Source organism: Triticum urartu, chromosome 1A, assembly GCF_056163025.1.
Source record: "Triticum urartu cultivar PI428250 chromosome 1A, HENAU_Tu73, whole genome shotgun sequence".
NCBI classification, from domain to species: domain Eukaryota; kingdom Viridiplantae; phylum Streptophyta; class Magnoliopsida; order Poales; family Poaceae; genus Triticum; species Triticum urartu.
In genome coordinates this window covers 508,666,060-508,671,047 of record NC_141873.1, presented here as the reverse complement: position 1 = coordinate 508,671,047, position 4,988 = coordinate 508,666,060, and the positions used below count along the sequence as shown (strand labels likewise).

The 4,988-nt window shown below is 42.5% G+C and overlaps 1 pseudogene; it reads right to left on the bottom strand.

Annotated features, from left to right (window-relative positions):
- Window positions 1-2,238: 2,238 nt before the first annotated feature.
- On the bottom strand, window positions 2,239-3,870 carry LOC125536935 (protein LATERAL BRANCHING OXIDOREDUCTASE 1-like; annotated as a pseudogene).
- Between the last annotated feature and the right edge of the window lie 1,118 nt (window positions 3,871-4,988).

Here is a 4,988-nt window from a genome sequence, read left to right as displayed (position 1 = left end):
GCGGCAACTTAAAGGTACCAACAAGACTTGAATTCAAGAATGGTTGCTCAACAGCAAAAAAATCGAAGATCTCAAAAGATAGAAACACTTCTCTTGAAAAGAAGCAACAAGAACTGGAAGACATTATGGGTTTCATCTTAACACAGTTGTCGCAGGGCTCTCAAAACAGCTTCTCACAACTCTGATGGTGCATGTCTTATTATATCTTGTGTGGTATTTTGTTCAACGTGATATTGTGTGATATAGTTATGTTAAACATGTTAAGTTTCAACATTAATCATGATTGTTTAAATTTACTAAAACTAATAAATTCAAATTTGATTGCAAATTGAAATATTGACCAAATTGACGCCACCTACAGATTGTGATAGTAATTGTGACGGAAATGCATGCCGTCATCACGTATGGACCCACATGTAAGCAACCAAGTCATCAGCGTCTGGACCTGCATGTAGGCAGCCACAGGAGCATTGTCTAGACCGATATATCAAAATTGTTGACCAATCAAACCTAGACGTACAAATTGTTAGTGATGGCTTACTGTCATTGAAAACAATACAAGCAACAAATCAGCTGATCAAATGGTGAAAGTCCTGGCCGTTACTAAAAATAGACTTCGGTGACAAAGCAGGGACCAACACCAAAGATATGATCTTATTGGACGGAAAAGTGGTACCATCGGTATTTAATTTTTTGTGACGATGCTTCAGTGATAGACTGCGTGCCAGTCGAGAACCATCAAGAAACCATTTTTGCTGATATAATCGGCTTTAAGTGACACAAGTGGCTTGTCATAAGAAATCATTGATTTTGTAGTGGCCCAACAGATCTGCCGGAGGGAGCAACATAAGTTTTTTTTCGAAAAGGGGCCAGGCCCCGGCCTCTGCATCAGAATGATGCATACGGCCATAGGAGCAACATAAGTTGATGGGATAAATAAATTCGCACAACCGATGGTACTGGCGAACTTTCAGTGAGCTAAGAATCATGCTAGGCGAAACCAACACACCCCCAAGAGCTTTGTTGTCCCTCAACTACCAGAGAAAGACGACGAAGCATCCTTGAGTAACGGGGCTCCACAAGGGCTGAGCATCAAGGCCCACTCAAGTAGTGTGGCCTCTACAAACGTTAGCAGCAACAACATGCTGCAGATGACTTTGGTTAAAAAGAAAACACTAGGTTCTGAACGAAATAGTTCTTTGTTCTTGAGAATAGAAACAAAAGAAGTTGTAGATTCATTTATACTAATTGCGGCCATTCGGTCAGCCAAGTCCGGTTGGAGACACATGCCATGTTTTGGCTCATGTCATTGGGTGTATGGTGAATGATCCACCTTGAGATACATATGAGCAGACTATGATGTTCCTGAATGTTCAACATGTGCCAAGCTTCAATGTTCAACATGTTCAACATGTTCATCATCGGCAGGTACACCCCAGGGTACCCTGAGGTACTAAATAACCAAAGAAAGTTTAGAACACGAAATTGCCCAAGGATCCCAGAAACTAGAGGCGGTCTTATCAAACGAACCACCTCCACCTAATACTATATGTGATTCCAATTTTGGAACCGCCTTCAATAGTTTTGCTAACAAATAGAACCATCTCTTATAGGCTATTACATGCAGCTGAATTTTTGGGTCAAAACCATCTCCAGAGGACGCATCTAATGCCCATTTTTGTACTAGTGGAACCACTATGTTGAATTGTTGAAAAATGTACAATTTTTCTTAAACGACGAGGTGTGTTCCATGTGCACAGCTCTATATTGTCTAGTATGCCCATTTGCGCAACGTTTAGCCTTCTGTTGTTGTTTGCAAAGCTTTGTTTGATCGTTATACTTATACCTACAACTAGAAATATTATTAGCATGACTCCCTTATGGCTAATTAGGCCTCCTAATAATTGCCAGTTTAAAATACATCCTTTAGTTTTTAGTAAAACCTTCCACGCATTGATCACAATTGTAACTTAGTAGTCGGGACGCAAGTTCATACGACCCCGAAATTTATTTGGATTTCTTATCATGTGAAAATATTATCATCACATACCTTTTAATGGTAGAAATATACATTCATTATAACTGTTTTCTATTAGCATGTAAACCATGCCAAAAACTGAAACATGTGTTATTGAAGAAAGAGAGCGAATACACTTAGGGATGTGACGATACATGATGCAAACATTTGTCGCAAACTGGCCACATTATATTGAATGAAAGCAATGATAGCAGACTTAGTTAGACCTTCACTGTATCGATAGCCATTTTGCCCTGAGTAAAATCATTGTAATTTCTAGCATAGTAGTCCTTGACCTTCACTTTTGTGTACAACGCCGACCTCTTTTCATTGATCAACTGAGCCGATGGCTCGATTTTTTTTTCAGGATCAACAGAGTAGTCTAGTGCCACCGATAGCCTCTCTTTCTTTGTGTTTGTCACGACCCTATGCACAGGGCTCTTAAAGATCCCATTGCTCATTATCTGTGTCACAAAAGCTTAAACTTCATCAGCCTGGGAGGTCATTTATTTTGGAAAAAACTCAAGTCTGTTGAAGATTTAAAGTTTCGGGATTCCCTCCATGTAATTTGGACTATCATGTTTCATATGGATGTGGTAGAATATGCTTATAATTTTGTTATGATATGAAATCATTTTTCGGGGAAAAGCAAACCATAATGTCTTTACCTGACCAGCCTATGCATTAGTTTATACGTACCACCTCTGTTCATGGATATATATTAATTAAGGTGGAAATAAATAATTATTTTTTACAAAACAAAACTTCTTCAGGATATAGATTTGATTTCACAGGCATACCTCAGTTTGATCTCCTATAATCAGGAGTAGCGTGTGAGGTACGATTGGTACATCCCACCAGACCCCATCTTTGAGAACTTGCAGGCCACCAACCCTGTCATCGACCATGAGGACTGTAACAACAGTTCCATCGGAGTGGGGCTTGAGGCCAAACACGAGCTCCGGCCTCGGACACTCCGGGTAGTAGCTGCACCTCGCGTTAGTGAGAGGCCTCTCCCCAAAGTGTTTCACAAAGTAATCGTCGTCGTCAAGCTCCAGCAGCTTCGCCATTGCCCTGAGCAGGTCGTCCTTCACTCCCCCGCATTTCTTCGTAAACTCGTGCAGAGCATCCCTGTAACAATAATATATTTCTCATGATGACATGATTCGTCAACAAATGCTCCCTCGAGCCAGGAATTTTGTGAAGACATTGCTCTGCGAGGTCGGTTACCTAAAGGTTTTGGGATGAGTTGGCTAGAGGGCGATGCTCCGCTCGTCCTCTGGCTCCACCTTGAGGTAGAGGCGGTCAGTCCAGTCACGGATTTGGTCCGGCGAGCTCACCCAGTCGTTCCCATACCCCTCGAACTGGAACCGCTCGCCGCTGATCAGGTTGGTGTATCTCTGCTTCTCTTCGAGCGGCTGCCGGAAAAATTCCCTCGAAGCGGCCATCATGTCGTCCATTACGGCGTCTACACCGTGGTTACTCACCTGCAAGAAGATGCATACGAAACCACATGGATATTGCTGCTTGGTCTTGCTCCAAAATAGTGGGATAGTACGCAGCTGCAGCTCATTTTTTAGAGAAAAGGCGCCGGCCGAGTCCGAGTAAAGCTTGAACCTAGCCCGGTTTGGGTTGTCACTTACCATAAAGAGGCCCCAGGACTCGATGGCTGACCGGAGCTTCGCCGCCTCGTCTGAGGTGCCGTCGCCGTGCTTCAAAAGGCGGCCGAGGTCAATGACAGGGACTGGTGCAACGACCGCCGCGGCGAGCTGTTGGTCCTGGTGCGCGCGCACGATGTACTGAGCTGGCACGTCGGGCGTGCCGAGGGCGCCAGCGAGCTCCTGGACCGTCATCTGAACTGTCCCTATGCTTCCCATAGAATCTGAAATGTCCGGTTCAATAAAAATGGGTCCCTCCCTGTTTCTGATAAAAAAACGAGACGAAATAATAAGGCTAGAATCACGTATTACGTTGCAAGCTCAGCAGGTTAGAAATCTGCTCAGTTGCTTAAGTAAGATTACAACATTAAAGCTCATGGATTTTCACATCTAGCTCATACATGGGACAAGTATAAGAATTAAAAGCTCGAAGATCATGCACGATGAACTGGGAAACAGTATTACCTTCAATCAATTGGAGAGACACCAGAGCCGGATCTTGGAACAACACTACCTCCGGTCACAACTAGCTTGTTGCGATCTACAACTATGTAACACAGCTTAAGTGTGTATTGCCGAGGAAATAACCTGGTTTATATAGACTATTGGAGTAATAGTTAACACATGTTACACATTTGCCAGCCATGGCTCAACTTTAACTATTCGGTAAACAGAAGATTCGCACCGTAACTGGAGCTAAATAAGAATAAATAAACAAAATCTGTACAACGTACGATCGAATATTCACCAATGGATGCATCACGTTCTATGCATCGATCTACACACAAATATTCACCAACTCGAAATGTACCCTCCATATACAACGTACGAACTTTGAGCTAAAAACTCTTGGCAATATTATAGGAGATTCACAGACGTGAAAATTAAGGTTCCTAGAGGAATCTCGCGTTGAATGAATTTTCTAATCAACAAATCACGTGATTTGTTGCAGGGTTGGCTGGTATTGATTCCTTCCAACTTAATTAACTTGTGACAATTAAAGCACGTCACCGACATGTCAATTTCAAACTTCGTATATGGTTTACGGAGGTGAATAAGATCATGAGTCCAAGGGAAAGAACTCTGAATGCATGCAGTTTGATCACTAATAATATGATTCGATATGCCTGATATTAATGTGCATGCAAATTAGATGGTCACTATTAGAAAAAAGGCTGTTAGTGGCGCATCTATTTTGACTACTAATGGCGCACTATAGATGCGCCACTATTATCACGCCACTACTAATAAATAGTAATGGCGCACGCCTGGTGCGCCATTGTTAATCTACATAACAGTGGCGCACCACCTGG